General features: G+C 37.6%; 1 protein-coding gene and 1 pseudogene across 16 annotated transcripts in view; one reads left to right on the top strand and one right to left on the bottom strand.

Annotated features, from left to right (window-relative positions):
- Nucleotides 1-22,566, top strand: part of DLG2 (discs large MAGUK scaffold protein 2) — a 2,173,778-nt gene that overhangs the window by 988,501 nt on the left and 1,162,711 nt on the right. The gene's annotated exons all lie outside the window — the stretch shown is intronic.
- On the bottom strand, nt 3,531-4,102 carry LOC103891886 (large ribosomal subunit protein uL6-like; annotated as a pseudogene).

The raw sequence follows: 22,566 nt of genomic DNA, 5'->3' as shown, positions 1-22,566 counted from the left end.
TACATTCACACCAGTTTGGGTAATAAATGCTAGAAAGCCTAGTAGGATCCGCTTTAGCCCCCAAATACTGTTCACATCTCTATGACAGAGGTTACTGAACCAACTGTGTCACAGACTAGATGTGAGCTCTCATCTGCAAGTCATCTACGAACATTTAATGAGTACGTAATGCATCCTCAAGGAGTTTATGATCTAATGGCTACCTGACTATCCATAGGTGTTTAATAAAGATGTTTTAAATAAATGCAGAAATGAGTGAATAGGGTAATGGAATTAATCTGGGAAAATTTACACAGGACAAAATTTTGATCATCAAACTTAATTTTGAAAACATTTCTACCGCACTGATCTATCGAAATACCTAGATAATCGTAGTCTGATGTGCCTAGGATCTGATGCATGCTTGCCTTTGTTGTTTATATTTCATTGAATACATTATGGCCCAATATTAATTATCACTTGTTTTATAAGAAATATTAATTTGGTGATGATTGTAACTATACGTCTAGAGAAGGCATCATTATCATCATTTATTTATATATATGTACACAAAGATGTCTGAACAAAACCTTCTCTCCCACTATTTCTTCAACTGGCATAATTATATGTACCTTTCTAAGTGCAGTTAAAATGTGCCTCCTATATGAAGTTTTTCTTAATTTATTCTTTGTGCTTTCATAGCTCTTATTATGCCATTAGTACCTAAAATACTTATTATATATGTTATCCCCAATGGATTTAGATAATATATTATGTATTATATATGTTATAAATGCCTCTAGCATTTATAAATTTGTATTATGTTTGTTTCACATTTACCTGTCTTACTGTCAATACCTACACACGCAAGTCACATATAAAGACATACACTTTAAGCCCTTCAATGACAGATAATATGCCTGGGTTATAACTTGTACTACTAATGTGTGAAGAGAGGATGTCCGATCATTAGACATCCGCTGGATAACACTTTGCATTTCAGGGTCCAGCACAGCACTTATCATATGTGCATGCAGTAAAGGTTTGATGATTCTAATGAAATGAAACCCTCAGTATATATTACTCAGCAGGAACTGACTAAAACTTTATATTAATATTTGTTTTTTTCCCTTTTTTTTTTAAGTGTAAAATCTCGTGCTCTGAGGTTGTTATTTTTTGAACCAAAGTTGACCTTCCAGGCCATTGGTTTCTAGAATAGAGTTCTTTTTTTTTCTTTTTACATTATGAAGCTTTGGATTCTGGTTGTTTCTGTCAGATTGAAACATCCAAGCAATTCATGCTGCGCCTGTCTTCTGGGTGATGAGAAGTCTGCAGAAGTTATGCTGGCCCCCTGCCTGGCTCTGACAAAGATATCAAGTAAATGCCAAAGAATTAAGGTCCAAAGAAGTTGTCAAGAAGTTACTTTCTGCTGTTTACCCTCATACATTTTCTTAATTGCCAGCTTCTATAAACAACTAGCATCTTTTATTTTGCACCTGATTCAAATTCTTTGAAAAGTCCTTCTTTTCATTTATAGCCACGGAGGTGGTCAAACCCTGTGGTGTCAAGTACTCCATATTGATTCATTTGAATTTAAATAACCTGTTTTTTACGGGAAAGGGATTATTTTCTTCCATCTACTGTGTGCATGGATTACTTGAAGCCACATAGTTACTTATTAACCACTGCAAACCAGTGCTAGAGAATACAGCCGCACCCCCACCTTGAAAATTTTTAAGAGCCCACAGCTTTGCTTTTTATGGAAAACTAAAAACAGACAAACAGAAAAATCCAAAACAAAGCTTTAGATATTTCAGAGCTGACCCCCTTCTCGGAAGTTTTCGGGAAGATATCTCACACCATCATCACTGTGGAAGAAATGTGACAAATTATTGTGTAGTTCTTTTCACTGAGTTAGCCTGAATGTTGTGAACCAGGTTTCCTATGTCCATCCAGTTGTGGAGATGCCCCACTGGAAATATGTTCTACTGGAGTGTGTGCAATTAATAAAATCAAGCATGGGAAATATTCACCTGTGGTGCTCGCCGCTCTATGCAAAAACATTATTAAAGATAATTATGGGCCGGGCGTGGTGGCTCACGCCTGTAATCCCAGCACTTTGGGAGGCTGAGGCGTGCGGATCACGAGGTCAGGAGATCAAGACCATCCTGGCTAACACAGTGAAACCCCATCTCTACTAAAAATACAAAAAATTAGCCGGGCATGATGGTGGGCGCCTGTAGTCCCAGCTACTTGGGAGGCTGAGGCAGGAGAATGGCGTGAACCCGGGAGGTGGAGCTTGCAGTGAGCTGAGATCATGCCACTGCACTCCGGCCTGGGTGACAGAGTGAGACTCTGTCTCAAAAAATAAATAAATAAATAAATAAGTAAATAAATAAATAAATAAGCAAATAAATAAAGATAATTATGGATGGTCACTTAATAGCTTATCCTTGTGTTTGATGAGAACCTTTCCCAAACTCTCAGGACAAGTGAGCTACAATCTGCGCCTCAGGCTTTGGGTAAAAATAACTAACCTTATGTTAGGCCCCATTATGTATCAGATATTGATAGTTACTTGATATATTTTATTTAACCCTTAGAAAAGGTACCTATTATAACCCCCATTTTACTGATAATAATTTGAGTTTCAGAGACGTTCAATAGTTTGCCCAAGAGCACATAGCTAGTAGTTGGAATATGAAGGGTGTGAACATAGCCTGTCTCCCTCCATAACCAGTTCCCTCTCTCTTATCCCTGACTGCTTCCTCTTTATCCAATTTTGAAAGTAGGAATGCCTGTAGGGTAAGGTCATGGTTTTGAAACTCTTTGGTAAATTTTCCATGCCAAGATGTTAACTTTCTTAATGCAACTCTGCAGGGGTACAGATAATCAAGAATGTGCTGCAGTATGAATTTTCTATAAATGAGAGCTATGTGTTTCTTTAGCACTGCAGGTTCCAAATTCAAGAGAATTTGTGTCTTGAAACAATGGCAAAGGATGAGGGAGACGCCTTTGACTTATCCTGTGTTAGCCACACAGTGCTCAGGTACCCACAGAACCCTCATTATTTTCTACATACAGGAGTTATTATTTTCCCACTCTCCCCATTTTCTTTTCTTGGTCTACTTAAAAAATTACTTCATTCCAATAAGACATCTTTTTTTTTTTTTTTTTGAGATGGAGTCTTGCTCAGTCACCCGGGCTGGAGTGCAGTAGCCTGATCGCAGCTTACTGCAACCTCCGCCTCCCAGGTTCAAGCAATTGTCCTGCCTCAGCCTCCTGAGTAGCTGGGATTACAGGCGTGCACCACCACGCTTGGCTATTTTTTGCATTTTTAGTAGAGACGGGGTTTCACCATGTTGGTCAGGCTGGTCTTGAACTCCTGACCTCATGATCCACCTACCTTGGCCTCCCAAAGTGCTTGGATTCCAGGTGTGAGCTACCATGCCTGGCCATCAATAGGTCTTTTATTGCATTGTTTATATATCATAAATAGGTCTTAGGAATCATCCAGCATCTTCTTTCTGTAGCTGGACAACTCTTAGACCTTATTCATCATGCTGCAAAACTGTTCCTTTTTCAGACACATAGATAGCATCCAAAGGTTTTCTGATATCTTTGTTTTTAACTGTTGTGGCTTGCTGAATCAAAGCAGCTGAATTTGAAATAAGCTCAATGTTGTTTCCTTCAAAGATTAATTCATCGTTCTGGGCTTGAGATACCAAACAAGCAACATTTGGTCTTATCCGAACCCTGAGGATTTATTTTTCATCCAAGAAATTTCAGATGTCAACAAGAGACCCATTCTCCTGGATAACGACATTGATAGGGAAGTGAGCATGCGCAGACCTCGTCTTGTAATGGAAGCCCACTGTAACACCCTTGATCATGTTCTGTGCGTAACTACAAAGAGTACAGACAGTAGCCAGGTCTTTTCTGTTTCTCCATTTGTCAACTGGAGCCTCTTTTTCTTTCCAAGGAGGCTGAGTTCTACGTTGATATGACAGAAGTCCCTTCACAGGGTTCCTCTGGGGCCCTTCACAATAACTGTGTGTCCCTTCAGAGTAATGTTGACATTTTCTGGAGTGCCGACAGTCTGATTGCCGAGAATAGTCTTCATTCTTGCCATAGATGTGGCAAAGAGCAGAAGTAAAAATTTTAGAATTGAAATAGTTCATAGGCTTATTATCTTCAGGAAATTAATAGAATGGGGATGATGAGGAAATTCTATTGTCAGTCTGGAGGGATGAGGAGGCCTATTCAGACAGGTGTGCTGAGCAGCCTGAGAGTGGGAGGCACACTGAGCATAGGAAGGAATTGGATATATCAAGAAGAAAGGGAACTGAGAAAGCAGATCTGACCCTGGGAGGGAGCATTGCCATTGAGCAACCCAGGGCCCATGTGTGATTTTCTTTGCTCATTTGGGAAGAGCCACTAATAATGTTTGAAATTAGGACTCCAGAGGTAGTACCAAGTAGCAGGCAGATGTAAACTGAGAAGTTGAGGAGCATTGGGTTTTAGTCTTAGTAATTAGCCTTATGACCTCACCAATGCCCTGGAAGTAAATGGTCTAATGTTCCTTCATACAATTTACAAGGCTTGAGGTCAAGCAAACCTTTATAATAAGTATTAAAGCTGTCAATGTTATAAGATGGCAACAGCTATTATTTGTTTATGCTTTATTTGTAGAAGCCTTAGTGATTCTTTGGTTTTACAAAAAGAAAATAATCAAAAGGTCACTTTTAGGCAAAAAAACAAAACAAAACAAAACAAAACACAGATATCTGCAATATGCTGCAGTTGTATTGCCATTTCAGATCATGAAAAATATGTTCAGTATAAAACATCCAATAAAATAAAAAGTATGGCTAGTTGAACAATTTCAAAAAATAACACTCAGATTATATTAGACCAAAATGTCAAAAATAAGCAACTCTTTCCAAATGCTAGAGTCTGGGATCCTATTATTATAATATTGGTTTATTGAATGAGGAAACTTAAATAAATGAGAAGGAACTCATAACATACTTGATAAAATAACTAAATTTAAAAGTTAAAGAGGGCTAAAGACCTAAGCTGAGTATTTTCATGCAGACGTGATGTGAAATTACACTGAGTGCTCTCAGATTTTATCAGTGGTCCTCAGGTTGGGTATCCCAGAAGTGCCAATAGAGGTTCTTGAATTATATTCAGCGTTTCAATGTAAATATGCTGGTGATGATAGCCAACAAGCTAATGAAGATATGAATTGTTACACTGGAATTCTATTAATGCAGTGTCAACGGCATGTTGACCAATACTCTAATTTGCTGAACACACACACACAAATATGAAATCAAACTAATAATTTCTGAAGATAATACAGAACTTCTGTGTTAAGTCCCATGATGAGTTATAGAGTCTCTGGAATATTTGACTTCCTCTGTTCCTTCTACTTCATACTATGGTTCTATTATTAAATTTATAATGAAACAAAAAGTATGGCTAGTTGAGCAATTTCAAAAAATTACACTCATTTAACCTTATAATGGATAAAGTATGTACGTTAAAGCCAGACAGACAAAGAAGTTCACATTATAGCTCCATCATTTTGTTGCTTTTAATCTTAAATGATTATTCTTCTTAACTTCTTTGGGTCTGAACTTCTTCCCTTGCAAAAATGGGACTGTCACCTATTTTGTTAGGTTGCCATGGGATGTAAATGAGATAACATAGGACAGTGCTTGGCACATAGTAAACACACACTAAATGCTGATATCATTTCTCTTTCCCATCTTGTCTGTGGTATTATTACTGAATTTTAATGAAAGTTAAATTATCTATTTATATTTCCTCTTCACCTTCCATTTGGTGCCAAGGACACATTTGGACCATGCAGGAGGTTAAGCAAGGATTACAATTGATGTTCTTCCTTATGTTCTGTCCATTTTTATTACTCTTGTTGAAATTGCTTATTTGCAGTCTGGCAAGATTTCAAGACAATGAATTGAACAACACATCTAATATTGGATCAAAATGAAAGTAGAGGTTGGAGCTGCTAAATCAAAGATGAAATCAGCCAACCAAGCAAACACGTTTTCATTCCAGCTCTCTAAGGCAAACATAAGGTAGAGAAACCAGACAGAAAGTAACATAGTTAAGAAAGCCACTGAAGTCATTAGCAGAGGCTAAATGAGCTTCATATTGGCCTGTTGTAAATGTTTAACTTTTTCTAAGCCTCACAAAAACTTAAGAGTTCTGCTAGAAAATCTTGTAAGAATCAGATTTTACCTCTTACTTGGCCAGGGTGTCATGTTTTGAAGAGACTGCATTGCACTGTAAACCAAAAGCTCCACTCTAAGAGCCATCTCAGGCCATAGACATCAGTGCTAAACCAGAGTTCAATTACAGACCACAAAACAAAATGAGCTGAGGTGTCTAGATAGAGTAGTGCCTGGCACTTTTGCCTTTGGCATTGCTTTGCTCTGAATCTGAACTTCCCCAGACAAGAACAAATAAAGTAATCTTTCTCCCACTCTTGTCTCCCTTAGATCCCAAGCAGCTGCAGTTTTGGGTTATAGTTTGTCCTGCTACTTAACCACCTGCCTTTTCAGAGGTCCATGACCATTCAATTCAGTTCTTTCAGGCATTTATCAAACTGCTTCTCTAGGTTAGAACCTATGGGGGATGCTGAAAAGTCATCTTAATCAAAGTCATGACCACGGCTTTCAAGTTGTTCACTGTCTAGCAGCAGAGCTAGGTAATTAAACATTCAGTTCAATATAAACAATGCTGTGATGGAGATATAAATCATGTGGTGGGTTCACAGAAAAGAGTGATCACAGCCTGGGGGTGTTGGGAGACTTTTCATAATCATTGCTATAATCTTTGTAAGGGAAACTCCTTGTAAACTTCTCGAGGTGGCTTTATCTGACTCTCCTTGTAGCCTGTCCTCTGGCCTGCAAAGCCCACTGGACATCGCTTTCTTTGGACACTTACCACACGTCACATAATGGTCTGTTAACCTGTCTATTAAAGAGGGCATCCGAGCCGGGAACAGTGGCTCACACCTGTAATCCCAGCACTTTGGGAGGCCGAGATGGGCAGATCATCTGAGGTCAGGAGTTCAAGACCAGCCTGGCCAATGTGGCAAAGCCCCGTCTCTATTAAAATGCAAAAAAAAAGGAGAAAAAAAGAAAATTAGCAGGTGTGGTGGCGGGCACCTGTAATCCCAGCTACTCAGGAGGCTGAAGCAGGAGAATTGCTTGAACCCTGGAGGGGGAGGTTGTGGTGTGCCGAAATCATGCCACTGCACTCCAGCCTGGGTGACAAGAGCAAAATGCCCTCTAAAAAAAAAAAAAAAAAAAAAAAAAAAGTGTGCATCCCTTGAGATCAGAGATCTTAAGTTTTTAATTTTTTTCTCCAAGTACCTTATAATAGCAAAGAGCATTATATTAGTTTCTTAAGAAATGTTAACAGAATAAATAAATATGACATTTGAATTAAGACTTACATAATGAGTAGAATTGTGTTAGGTGTGCATTCCAGAATAGGAAAATGATGTTTCATCTGCCTGGCATAATAAAAACCATCATTTTTGTGTGTCTGTTTTGTACCTAAAATGACAGTAGAATTTTACAAAAAGTATCTCCAAACATCATAATAATCCTGCAAGGTAGATTTTGCTCTCCACAACTCACAGAAATGGAAACCCAGACCACTAGTAGTTGAATAACTTGGCCAAGGAGGCACAGCTGGTAGGTAGCAGAATCAGAATTTGAATCCTAGTCTCCTTAACTTCAATGTCATAGTTCTACTACTTTTCAATACTTCTTAATCTGTGTAAGTAGCATATAAATACTAGGCATTAGAATTTTAGGGAGGACTGTGGCTATTTCTCGGCCAAATGAATCTCTGAAGGTTCAGAAGATATATTTCAAACTTTGATTTTTACACACACACATACATATACATACTTCTGTGACTATACATTTGTTTCACTCATATTCTGTAAGAAAAAAAACTTAATCTGCATTGTCCAGATTAGCAAATGGAAGAAAGGGAAATTTATACGTGCACCCTAACTTATTCAGAAACACCAACACGGTTCCTCCGAAACCATGTCTCATTGGTTTTCTCAGACCATGGTAAACTACCAAGTTCTACATTTTGTCCTTGGCTTTTTACTGTTTCTCATTTATCCTTTAATTAAGGAATAAACTATTTATTGTTAAATGTCATGGTACACATTTTTGTGTGAAGAATGTATGAAGAAGAATTTGGCAGTATGGTGTTGTGGCTAAGAGCATAGACGTTAGAGGCGGACTTCACATCCTTCACATACCACTTTCTTAGTATGTGATCTTGGTGGGAGGAGGTTACTTAACTTCTCTCAGCTTTACTTTCCTCATCTGTAAAATGAAGAAGATGACAGAGTCCTTGAGGGAATTAAGTGAAATAATGTGTATGAAGGCTTAGTATAGTGCCTAGAAATATAGGTGCTTTGTTTTTTGTATTTGTTACTATCTTCATAGTTAAGGTCCTAAACAAAATAATGAGAGAAATGCATAGCTGAATGGAAAGAAAATATATATACAAGTATTAAATAATAATAATTATACTTGTATATTTATAGTTCAAATAATCTATTTAACACGTATGTATTAGGTATTTATTACAAGGAAGATGCTCGAAGTTCTAAATGCTTTAGCTTTCTATGCATGCCTGTATATTTTTCACGTTCCTTTTAAAGCATCTACTGGGCAATAAATTAAGACCACAGTAGGCATTGGGCTTTTAGGTTAAAAGCCAAGAGTGGTAATGGGCATCAGTATTGGCCCCAAAGAAGGGTGGGTAAGGAATATAGAAGGGCTGTCCCTCAAGCCTTTATCAGAAAGGCAGCATTGGACTTCCTGCCAACAGATGCCCAGTGGACCTGGTCACATGGGCACACCCAAGTTGTGGCTTTTGAGGGCAAATATGCTGATCTTCTGTCTGAAATTCCCGCTGCCTGGGAAGAGCTAAAGGAAAGTTTGTTGTTATTGTTTTGCTTTTCTCTGAAGAACTTCTTAAGAAAACTGAAGCTTTGTTTTCTTCAAAGGATCACTTGCTCTTTGCAGAGGCCCCTGTTGGCATCCTCTCCTCCAGCGGGTTGAATTATTGTGCTTTTCTGAGGAACTTCTGGATTGCCCCTGTAGTCTTCATCTATTGCCTCTCCATTTCCTTGTTGGCCTTGAGGATGTCCGGTATTTCCCACTTTGTGCTCCAGTGCTACTTCGTTAAAAGGCTTGTTTAAGCAGATTGAGAGGAAAGTGGGAGCTGCTGAAGCTCTTAATGCTTGTAGGACACAGCCTCCTTCAAGTTTGTTATCATGGTTTGTGGCTTATTCTGCAAAACCCCAAAAGCAGACAGGGAAGGAGAGTGACATTTATTCATTCATTTAGTCAGAAGGATAACTTTGGATAAATTAAATTTAACAAAGTTTAATTGAGCAAAGAACAATTCATAAATCTAACAGTCCCTCGAACCAGAATAGGTTCAGGGAGACTCTGGGTAGCTGTATGGTCAGAGATTTATGGACAGAAAAATGAAGGTGACATACAGAAAATGAAAGTAAGGTACAGAAACAGCTGGATTGTTTACAGCTTGGCATTTGCCTTATTTGAACACAGTTTGAATAGTTGTCCGCCTGTAACTGGCTGAAAGTGGTTGATAAAAAAGTAGGTTATAGTCTGTTTACACATCCGGTTAAGTTACAGTCCACTATAAATGAAGAAATCTTTAGCATGAACTTAAAATAAATAAGTAGATGGTTTAGGCTAAACTTAATTTTACTATCTGTTATGTATTTTTGAATACTTTATGTGTGTCAGGGGCTCTACCAACTCAGAATGTCAAAATGAATGAGACTTTTGAACTAAAAAGGAGATCAAAGATAATGTAAGAGGAAGAGACTGAGAATCAGGGAGATGAAGGGGCTGATTGAGGACAATACAGATGGTTAGAAACAAAGTTAGATCTCAAATCCAGATTTCTCAGCCCAAATCGCCTGACATACTCTTCACATATGTTTTAATGCCTAAGCTGCAGATGCCTCGAGTGCAAATAGAGCAGCTGTACAGAGCATTTTTGGTATGTATGTATGTATGTATGTATGTATGTTTTTTTTCTTTAAAGAATATGGCTAAACGTGCCAATAATTCTGGTCTCCCCATTATCCTGCTCCAGTTATTGCAGTGAGGCAGCAAGTTGCCCGTGATTACTTGCTTATTATTATTATTATGATGATTTTCTTGTTACAGCTGCGTTTGTTATTTCACCCAGTCCAAATTTTACTAAGAACCCAACAACGAGAGCAGGCCAGTGTGTGTGATTTTTTCAGTCCCTGCATCATAAGGATGGCCCTGAACTTGTATGTTTCTAGGAAACTAGCCTGGCCCATAGTCAGCATTCATCAATAACAATGACAGTGTATTGAGCAACTACCGTGTGACAGGCTCTGTATCAATATATAATGAAGAATGAGATGCAGAGCCTACCTTCAAGGAACTTTTTTTTTAAAATAGTCATAATACACGGTGAGAAATGCTATGATAAAAATAAACAATGTTGTGGGAGACCACAGGACAGATTCCTATCATCCAGGGAGAGGGGAAGAGGAGGCAGTCAAGAAATGTTTCTTGGAGTAAGTGGTGCACGAGTTGATTCTTAATGAATGAGTAGGATATATTTAGGCCCCAGAAACCTGTGTTGCAGGAGGCAGGGGGTGGGTGAGAAGAGGAGGCATATCACAGAAAGAGGAAACAGGTTAGAAAAAAGCACAGAGAAGTCATAGTAATGGCTGGTAGTTAAGTGTGGCTGAAATGAAATGTCCAAGAAAAGAAGTGAGAGTTTCAGATGTTGTTGAGAAAGGTAGGAAAGGACCAGATCAAGAAAAGCTTTGTATAATATGCTGAAAAGTCTGAACTTTGTTCTAAAAATAAGAGCAACCAAAGAGTTTCAGACAGGGAAATAATTGATTGGAGAAAGTCCAGAGTGATTATAAATAGCCCTGACTTTCTCTAAATGGCTGCATTAATATACATGGATCATAAACATCATTTTATTTGAATTATTCTTGGTAGCCAGTCTTTCTTCTTTTCATCTCAGGAGCAGAGTCCTATTTGATGCTGAGGAGTTTACACAAGAATGAAAAGCTATGGAATTGCTCAAAGTCATTTATAGCTACTGACTTATGAAGAAGGTTTACATTTAATGTGTCCTTTTATTGTGAATAGGAAAGACCCTTATTACCCAAAGACAGGAGCTTGCTTGCAGTAAAACTAAAGGATGTAAAAATTTCAGAGTGTTGCTTTTTCTGATAGAAGAAACTTTAAAATATAATCCTATTTCCAGTAGCAACCAAAAAGTCTAAGGGCAAAGCCCAAGCCGCAAATTCTGAAGTTTCAGTTATTAAATAGTTTTAACATTTACCTTCAGGGATGGCTTAAGCGTATTAGAAGAATGGTCTGAAATTTGCTTGAATCATCTGTCTCCACTGCTAGTCATGATTCACTTAGTGGAAGTTGGAACTCTTCAAACTTAAACCTGACTTTACTAAAGGCTGTCAGCTTACTATGGTAAATGCTCCTTTTAGCTCCATTTGTAAAATGGGATCAAATTTACATGTTCCAGTGTGCCTCTTCCTTTTCAGTCAGAGTTTCACTCTACTCTCAAAGGGAGCACTCTTCTTTTTCTAGGTCAACTGACCTTAAAACTAAAAGAGTCAATAAAGATTCTTATTTCCAGTAATTTTTTTTCTTCAAACATGATAAAATAACCTGTGATTTTAAAAATATTATTTTGGAGGGTTGGAGCTACCTCGGTAGAATCATCAATGAGGATTTGTCTGCTTCTGTCTTGGAAAAAAAAAGCAAGACTGAAAGGATTTCTGGAGTCTCTGCTGTTCTTGTTGACAAGTGCTAAACTTTTGATAGAATAACCTCCGAGTTCTATGTTTGAAGTCTGGTATAAGTATTTCAACACAGCAAACTTCCATTTGGCAGTTTGGTATTCAGGTCTGATGGTGGGCAAGGCCTTAGGCAAAACTGTTTAGTATAAATAACATCTTCCTCTCACTGGTTCAGGCAAAGCCTGGGGTGTGGTAGTGAGGAAAAGCGAGTGAAATGACATTTATTGAATATATATTATGTTAGGGACTTCTCATCCTTTCATTTAGTTCTCATAATAGTCCCAGGAAGCATCAGTTGTTATAAAAATTTTACCAAAGAAAAAACTATGCCAGAGAAGTTAAACAACTTGTCCAAAATCATACAGCTAAGAAGTGGCAGAACCAAAATTTGTGCCTAGGTCTGTCTCCTAAGTCCATCATTTTTTCTACGATTTCATGTTACCTGAAATAGCAGTTCCTTGCCACCCATTTTGAAACTTTCTTTTCAGTGAAGATATTTATTTTGTTGTATTGTTATTGTTGTCTTTTTATGTGTATGTATTGGGCAGGGGAGTGGTAGTGAAGTATGGCCTATTGTAATATCGTCTTGGTGCTGAGATCCTAGGACACTTTGAAGTCCCATGTTTCCCTGGTTCACTACACTGTCATCTCATTTGATCACTGCAGCTTCTCTATAAGGACACTTTATTGTTGTGACAATTTGACAGAAAACAGAGGATTAGTAACATCGTATTGCTATTGTGTGTTTTAAGATGAATTTTTTTGTCTAAATCTTAAATCATTTTCTCTATAGCACAGTTCATTTTTCCCAAAATAATGTGATAGGGTCAGAAAATTTTATTATCTTATGATCAGTCTTCTTAATTATGGTTTATGTCCATTCTCTCAGTTATTCATTCATTCATTAGATAAACATTTCTTAATGGATTAGATTTGTTTTGTGGGCTAATTACTGGTCTAAGCCTGAGAGAAATAAAAATGGAAAAGATAGAGCCTCTGCTCCATAAGGAGCACACATAATCTAGTGAATTATTTGCAATGTACTCCCTGCTATTACTTTTGGTAGCCTTGTTTACCATTCAAACAGCAATTTTTCTACACTGATCCTCTATGGGGATGGCTCACAGTAGAAACAAAACATGGTTTTTTTTGTTTGTTTTTTTTTTGTTTTTGTGTGTGTGTGTGTGTGTGTGTGTGTGTGAGAGAGAGAGAGAGAGAGAGAGAGAAATGCATTTAAGAATCACCCAGACCAAGTTCATAGAATTGGCGTCATATTTCCTGAAACAAACAGACAAACCAAACAAATGCTCAGGTGATAATTCTGACTGGCTGCTATGCTATGCTAGGAAAAACAGGAACAGTGAGTGCAGGCTGAAGGGAACAGTGAGGCTGACTGCTAGAGGTCCAGAGCTTTCTTCACTCCCTTCTTCCTTACAAGGAATTGCTGGAACATAAAGAGTTATGCCATCAGAATAACATTGAGGTGAATTTTTAATGAAAGAAAACTGTTATAATGTATTATTCAGATAGAAAAAGCAGATTAGAAACTATGTACAGTATCATATTATTCTTAAGACAATAAATATATGTGTCAATGCACATTAAAGACTAACATACTGTCAGTGGCTCTATTTAATAGATAAGATCATGCATTTATTTTTAAATTTTTTATTGTTAAGTTCCTACAATCAAGAGTTACTGTTTTTGTCACATAACAAATGACATTTAAATTCTCATGATGTTTAAAAATGTTAAGAAAATGAAGGACTTGCAGTTAAGAGCACAGCAAATTCTAAAGCAAAAGAGAGTTGGATTGAATATTAGATCAAAGGAGTAGTCATAGTAGCAAAAAAGAGCTACCCCAAACCTAACCTCAGTATCAAAACAGGGGTGGAGAAATGTCCCAAATGGTTTCTACAAGATTCTGTTGCCCCTTCTGAGTTATTTACTCAGACATAGGCTCCTGCAGTCTTTCCCCTACCCTAGAGGCTATTAGGAAACCACTGGATCTGCTGAGGCTGAATAGATGATGGGCTTGGGTGGCGTTAAGGATTTCTTGATGGGTCAGTAAGGGAAAGGGTTGAAGAATATCACTCATTACTTGAGCCTGAAATCCTTCTTAGGTAGACCAAGGCAAGGGGCAGGTAAAGCAAACATGATATATCTGGAATGTGTCTCTATTGTACCTCGGTGGCTCTAAGAGTCAACAACTGCCTGGAGAGGGGCTTTGCCCTCACAGTAACTATGAATATTTTGGAGGTGTTTTATATTTATTTTAAGATGCTGTCTCTTGTAAAAATTATGAGAAAAAAGTAGAGGAACTTATTCTCCATTTTCCCTTTCTCTTGTTCTTCTTTCCTCCCTCTTTTCCTCCGCTTTTCCTTTTCTCCCCCTTCACAGCTATCTCTGTAACTTTCTCTCCCTCTCTCCGTTCGTCTGCCTTTTCCTTCTTCCCTTTCTCAGTCATATCCCCTTGCCTGAGCTTTTGAGTGTGTATGTGAGCACCTAGTTTGTCAAGTTCTCTTAGGTACTGGGGACACAAATGAATAAGATGGGCCAAGTATCTCTCCTGAAAAAATAGAGAATGACAGAGGGATTGTTAGAATACTTGCTAAATATTATAACCTAAGGAAGAACTTGAACTCTTCGAAGTTTTCACATGAAGAGCAGAAACTTTTCCTAGGCACTTCTGCCGGTGTGATCAAATGAACTCTGCAGTTGAATCTCTCAGTTGGCTTCTAGGAGCTGTCAGCTTCAAGAGCTTGGAGATGCTGCTAGTCTCCAGTGACAGCTCCCCAGCATTTCCACAGCTACTCTCTAAAGCAGGTTGGTTTTTACAATTACATGTGAATAAAAACAACAAAAAAAAGGAACAAAGGGGAGTATTTTTTCAGTCTCAAATAATTTTGTATTGATCTTATATTTCCTTTTACCTTTGAACTCTGAACAGACACTTCTTGTTTTCTTTATTGCTTTTACAAAAAGGTGTATGTGGGAAGGGGTTGCAGAATTTGCTTATAAAGCTCAGAGAATCCTAAGTAAATCAGCTATTATATCTCAGAGATTAGGAGATTGAGACAAAGACAGAGCAAAGGTGGCACTATAATTAACAAGCAGTTGCAGGAAAGGAAGGATTCATGCTGTGCAATATGTAATCTGGAAACCACATGTTCTTGTCAGAGAGACCTGGCCTTGTGCAGAAAGCTATGGGGGCTGTTCTAGACAAATGAACTGACAAAACCTGCTTAGTGTGCTGGAGAATACTGGTCATCTGTTCTCTTGTTCAATCTCGGTCACAGCCAGACTATTCATCATTTCACTCAATTATGCATTTAACAATTATTGATCACCAACTATTCGTTGAACACTTTGCTAAGCATAGAAACACAAAGATGAATAATTTAAAAATCCTTGCCCTCAGGTTGGTTTCTGTTTTATAAAGAAGTTAAACATAAAACTGACATCTTTCTCTCCAACCCACCAAGTGACTTCTGAGACAGAAACTCACATAGATTGTCATGAAAGTAGAGAGGCTCTTCAAAATTCATGCAAGTTTCAAGAAAGCTTCTGAGAAAGACTTGAAGTATATCCAGGTGGAGGTCATTTCTAAGCAGAAGATGTAACATGTGCAAAGATGTGAAGATAAGCAAAAATGCATCAAATTCAGGAAACTTTATGTAGTTCTTATAATAAAAGTGCATGGTAGAGTCAAAATTGGTATATAAAGAACAAGAAATATTCTAGGATAATTTGGAATATAGCTATTTGATTAAGGAACATACAATCAATTTACACAAACATCAAATCTCTCAAGGGGAGAGATTGTAAACCTTTTGATTTTTGCATTGCCAGCATGCAATATAGTGCTTGACATATAGTAGGTGCTCAACAAATGTAGAGCTTGGAATAACCAGAGAATAGTTCCTTGGCAATGTTGAATAATTGATTTTAAAGGAGAAGGATAGAGAGAAAGAAGGAATATTGGGCTCCTAATCTGTGCCTGGTGCTGTGTTAACTGTTTTACAGGTGTTATGCTAATTAATATTCACAATAACCTCCTCTCTCTCTCTATATATATATAGTCATTTTTCAGAAGAGACATTTGAACTTTTGGGAGGTCTAGTAATTTACCATTGTCATTGATACAGTTTGGATCATATATGTCCCTGACAAAACTCATGTTGAATTGTAATCCCCTATGTTGGAAGTGGGGCCTGTGGGAGGTGGTTGGGTCAGGGTGTTGCATTCTCATGTCTTGGTGCTGCCCTTGCGATAGTGAGTGAGTTCTCATGAGATCTGGTTGTTTGAGTGTGTAGCACCTCCTCCCACCTCTTTCTCTTGCTACTATTTTCACCATGTGAAGTGCCTGCTCCTGTTTCACATTCTGCCATGAGTAAAAGCTCCCTGAGGCCTCCCCAGAAGGCGAGCAAATGCTGGCTTTTGCAGCCTGAAGAACTTTAAGCCAATTAAACTTCTTTTCTTTATAAATTATCCAGTCTCAGGTATTTATGGCAATGGAAGAATGGCCTAATACAGTTACATAGCTAACATCTGGTGAGAGGCAAGATTCAAACTCAGGTTTGTCTTTCTCCACAGCCTGTGTTTCTACTTTTGGGTACAAGCCTTTGCTGAAATTTCTGCTGTAGTACTCTGGGGGAGAATGCTACAAAATTTGTTCATTTACAATAACAGAATAATATGGGATTTTACAATTAGGTACTAATTTAATTTTTGTAGTATATGTTGTAAATTCTGTAAGAGTTCAGAAATGGAATTGGAAATTAGAGATTTTTCTGTATTTTGTGGGTTCAAGAAACCTTACATTCAATTTACTAACAGCAAATGATATAGGATACAAAATATATAAATAACAACTGAGAATGTTGCATAAGTGATTGTGCATAGCCTTGTGTTTAAAGTGAATGTTTCTGACATTGCCAATGTTAGGTTGCTAATATACTGTGTTCAGATATTTTGAATGTATAATTGGGCCAGGCGTGGTGGCTTATGCCTGTAATCCCAGCACTTTGGGAGGCTGAGGCAGGCAGATGACCTGAGGCAGATGACCTCCCAGCACTTTGGGAGGCTGAGGTCAGGACTTCAAGACCAGCCTGGCCAACATGGCAAAATCCTGTCTCTACTAAAAATACGAAAATTAGTGGGCGTGGTGGTGGGCACCTGTAATTCCAGCTACTAGGGAGGCTGGGGCAGGAGAATCACTTGAACCTGGAAGGCAGAGGTTGCAGTGAGCTGAGATTGTGCCTCTGCACTCCAGCCTGGGTGACAGAGTGAGACTCCATCTCAAAAATAAAATAAAATAAAATAAAATAAAATAAAATAAAATAAATAAAATAAAATAAATAAAATAAAATAAAATAAAATAAATGTGTAATTGATAAGCCACTTGGCCTCCAAAAAGAGCATATAAATATAGCAAGTGTGGAGGAGAAAATGCTTCTAGAGCACTGCTTAGAAAACCTTGGGCCATAGTTGGGTCTTGCTGCTCCTTTACATGTTCCTCTTGCATAGCTCTTCCCTGCTAGTGCAGAGCTGACTTTGTGTTTCCCTACCTTCAGCCTTGTTGCTGATTTTATAAGCAGTGCCTTTTTCATTTTAATTAATAAGGACTGGATCTTTTCTTTCTTTTTTTCCCTCTGAGTTTCAGGCCAAAATATATTTTAGCCTCACATATCAAGAAGCTCTGCCACCTTCAGACCTCTGAGTCATGGGCAGTGACTGGCTCCACCAGCTTTCTTCCCTAAGTCCCACATGCTTCACAATGTGCACATTTGCTAGATGAATCAATGATGTGGGGGAGGATTCCAGATACGTAGACCTTCCCACTGCCTGTGCAAGCTACCCATGGCTTCCCTCCCACCCCAGCTTTTAAGAGTTAGGAGTGTTGTGTCTTGAAGTAAAGAGGAATCGTGCTCAGGACCTTGTTGCCAGGGGTACCAGAGATAAGGGCTCCTCACAGAAAATGGTCTGCTTCTTACTCCACCCCATGTAAATTTGGAAACCACTGATAAGTTATACATATGTTCTTTTAAGATCTCCTAGTACTGTTGGAAGAGGACCATATTATTTAATGCAGGGACAACACGCCTGCCTTATATTGTCTTCATAATAAAAGATAATAGATCTGAATCACCCAAACTAGTCTCAAAATAGTCGGCCCTCAATAAGTAATAGCAGTTACTATCATAATTATTATGATAAAAATGATAAAGACAATGGTGACAAAGACAAAGAAAAATACATTCAATGCTTGGCACCTAATTGTTTATCCCTGACCTAAGGAGCCCACTAAATTTTACATTTAAAATTTAAGAGAAAAGAGAAAATATTGATATGATTAGAAGACTGCACTTGTGGTTATTCTCTTATAATCTAAATGACTAGTGTTTCCAAATAACATGATTTTCTTTCACATGTTAAAGTGTAGTCTGGCCCATCATGAGAAAGATACAAGGTTCATGAATCAAAAAAATCATCAAAATTTCAGGTAACCTCAGACTTCAAAATTTCAACATGCTGATATTTTTAGGAAAGTGTCTATCATGGGTCTTGAATAAGGGTAATGCAGGCCAACTTTGTTTCCCTCTGAAGTTTCAATATTTTTATCATTTTCCTCCAATAGAAATGAGGTCTAGCTTTTAGTTAGGAAATCTCTTTCATGGATCATAAGATTGTGTTCTCAGAGTACCTGGAAGTTACAAGCAGATGCTCCCAGAAGAAACCTCAGACTTGATTTGATTTCTAGGTGACACATATAGAGTAACCTTGAGTAGAGAAATAACATAATTATCCCAGTCTTGATGGGAACTAGTCATAAGCAATGCAGAAGCAGCTTGTTCAGGAGAAATGGAGCAGCCATTTGGTAATCTAGCCCAATTACAGTTTCCAGTTTCTAGTGCAGTTGCCAGTAACAAGTAGTCTGTGGTAAAGAGTCATCTGTGATGAATAGTGTCCTAGGAACATGAATTGGCTTCAGGGAGAGTAATGTGAAATTTTAGATGTTTCATTCTTCAAATTTTTAAGGACTTTTGACTTGAATAAGAGGCTGACTCTCTTCTGAGAGGTAGCTGTATTATTTGATAATTTTATCATGCTAGTCTTAAGATGAGGGAGTGGTGTGGGTTGAAGCGGGGAGTGCTTGCACTATTTGACCTGTGATGTTCAATGAAAATGCTGAGGACCAATAAAAGGAGGAATGTCATGGGGAAGAGCTTGATGAGTAAATCCTTAGTCCTTAGTTTCTGTCTCTATTAAATGGGAGTGATAGTGAAGCTCTTGGAGGATTTTTGTTAAGGTTAATAATAATGATTTGATAGACCTCATACAGTACCTGAGGAATAAATGCTTAATGTATGAGAACTCCTAGTAGGAGTTATAACTACAGTAGTCATTCTGACCATTGTTCTAATAGTGATAATAAAAATAATATAAATAATCATGACAGCAATCAATTGTAAGATGTTTAAAAGGTTTTAGTGTGTTAAAGTTTTATATGTATCAATTTAGTTATTGAAATAAAGTGTTGTTATCCCATTTTAGAATTACTTACAAATATAGTGGTGGTGTTAGTGACAGTGGCAGTAATAACATTAGGTATTACGATGGTACTAATGCCTCAGATCCTCTGTAGAAATAGGCATAGTATAAAAGAAAAACAGGAAAATACACTGCTGAATTTTCTCAAGTTCTTTGAAAAAACAAAACAAAACAGGAAAGGTTTTAGAACCTAGATGTCACCTCCTGATTTCTTCCCCCTATCTTTACTCAAGTTGAAGAATCCAACACATGGATGTCTGACCATATCCTACATTATTCAAAGATTTTCTGTTATGGTTCATTATTCTAGTAAGCATTTCAATAAATAACCCCTGAGTACATATTACGTGTGAGCACTTAGTAAGGCATTGAAGATACAAAAATAAATGTACTGCAGTCACTGGACTACTTTAGGACCTAGCAGAGAAGAATATTAGAATAACAAATGAATTACAGTATAATATTTGTTGCAATACTGAGGTATTTGTGTAACACATGAAGAGAAAAAATATTCTCATTATGGTGGGAAGGCCATATGTATACAATGGTGGTAGGGAAGAAGCCAGTGACTATTTTAGATTGGAATCATTTGAATTGGGTACATTAACATCGCATTTGTTTATTAAATACTATATGTATGCATTGTATTAAAAACAAGTAATTGAGGTAGTAACTATTAAAATGTATGTAGTTAATATTTCTCAGGAATTCAGATGCAGAAGAATGATGTACAGAGTTTAGACCATGAGATCTGGAGTAAGAAGATCCATGATTAACACTAAGTCATTGAACCTCTCTAATCATTCCTTCATCTGTAAAACTGTGATAATATTATAATAATATTTCTCTGCCATACTTTCAATGATATAAGTGATCCATAAGCTATAAAGTGTTATACAAGCTAGAACATGCTATGTAAGTGCTGATTATTATTTTACATAGCTGGAAAGATCTGGGAAGGTTTCATGGAAAGAATTTTCCTTGAGTGGAGTTTAATGAGTAGAATTTTGATAGGGAGGGAGCAAGTTTGTGTCGGGGAGATCAGAAAGCCTCCCAGTTCCCTCTTGAAAAAAGGTGGGGTCATTACGTTGATTATCCTCCACATGGTGGAGGGAATGGCATAAGTAAATACATGTAGGTAGGAAAACTCAGGACGAAGTTATTAATAGTTGGGATATATCCAGTCATCAGTAGGGAGTCATGTATTGATAAACAGAAGAGCAGCATAATCAAAAGGGTGGTGTTTGGGGTAGTACTCTTTATACAATTGATAGGATCCACTGGAAAGCAGGGAGACTGAATGCAAAGTTAAGAGGCTAGAGTTAAGGGCCTGCACTAGATTGGAGGCTATGGAACTAAAAAGGAGGAAGTTGATATAAGGGATAGCACAATGATAAAATTCCCAGAGATTGGTTTATATCTCAAATCTCCAGCATAGATTTGAAAGAGCTTTGAGGAAGTATTACAGTGGTCGATATCCTCCATCTCTGGCAAAACAGAGCTAGAATATACATGGCATTCAAAGCTTTCTGTGTTTAGGTCTTGATCTACCATTTTGATCCTTCAATTCTAAGCTATAGCCATAGTAAATTTTTCCTCATTCTTTGACCCTGTCTAATGTTTTCTTTATGCCATTTCTTCTGCATGGAATATTAGTTCCGACTCACATAGAATGCTGTCATCCTTCAATCACAAGCTAAATAGTCACCTTTGCTATGAAGTCTCCCTGGCAATGTTCTCCCCTCCACTTCTGTGAAACACCTAACACGTGTTGCTAGTCCCATTGATTCTCAAAATCAGTTTGTGCTAAAGTTGATACTATTCAGTAAGCAGGACTGATGTATGAAGTTTTCAGTCCACTGCGGGATCAGACTCTTACGAAGGAATCTGACTTTTCGGATTTCATATCCAAGAATGTTTGTAGTCGGTCTAATTACACTCATAATACCCAATATCAGTAAATCTGTGCTGCTGTCAGAGCATGTTGTATAGCATTCTATACAGTCATATGCTCCTATCAAGAAAGACTATTTCTGGTGGTGAACTGGAAGTATACCAATTTATCTATGAAAGTTGTGAGGAAAAAAAGTTGTTCAGGATAAAGATACTTCCAAAATATAAACTTTTTTTTTTCTCTGACATAAAGGAAGACACTTTCTATTCCCTTAATCATGCTAGGTTTCCCAAAGATTGCTTTTGTAGCAAAATCTAAATACAAAGCAGCCCATTCTCTGTGGACAAACTATTAAGTCAAAATTATATCAAACAATGCCCCCTTTGATGTGTAAAGTGGGAAAGCGGGGTCCACGCATTTTCACTTACTTACTGACCCTTAAAGAGTCCAATAACAGCTTCAAAATGTTGTACTATTAATGTACAATTTCAACAAGCAACTTCCTATTTATAGGTTACCCGTGCTTTCTGCTGGGTAGGTAGAATTGTTTTCCGGTCCAATGTGCTAACAATTTTCAGCTTGGCAGTGTTCTGAGCAAATAAATCCCTCCTGCCACCCTTCCTGCAAACATCTTATAGCCACACACTTTTACCCTTGCAGTATTCCTATGACACAGTCACTACTGACGCTGATCTTCTTAAAATCCCCAGCAGCCTACTTGGGTGCTTTGCCCAGGTAATTGTAAATACCCATTAGTAGGAACTGGCCAACCAATTAGTGAGTCAGCCAGCAGCCCCTGCTTTTAGTTCTCTTCCAAATAGCTTGTACATTTATTTCTCTCCAAAATCTTATTGGTGACCTCTTAGCAAGTTTCTCTATGTGCCTAAATTAATTCTGACTTCCTATAAATATTTGATTCAATTAGTAAGTGAACAAATGAGGCATACATGGGAGGCTCATTTATTTTTCAGGCCAAAACATGAATCTATAATATGGTGATCCCGCTCATTGAGGAAATCCATCTATTCCTTCTCCGTACTCACAACTAGTGCTTATCTTTTTAAAAACACCATAATCTTCAGCATGAAACTAATCTCCTAATTAATGCCCAGCTTCCAGACTTCCTCTACTCCAGTTCATTCTTCTCACAGTAGCCAGAGTAATTTTTCTACATTGAATTTTTTTATAAAGAAACTTCCATAGTTTT

This window comes from Pongo abelii, chromosome 9, assembly GCF_028885655.2.
Source record: "Pongo abelii isolate AG06213 chromosome 9, NHGRI_mPonAbe1-v2.0_pri, whole genome shotgun sequence".
Lineage (NCBI taxonomy): Eukaryota > Metazoa > Chordata > Mammalia > Primates > Hominidae > Pongo > Pongo abelii.
Note: the sequence above shows the minus strand (reverse complement) of the source record. Positions and strands in the feature narration are given on the sequence as shown.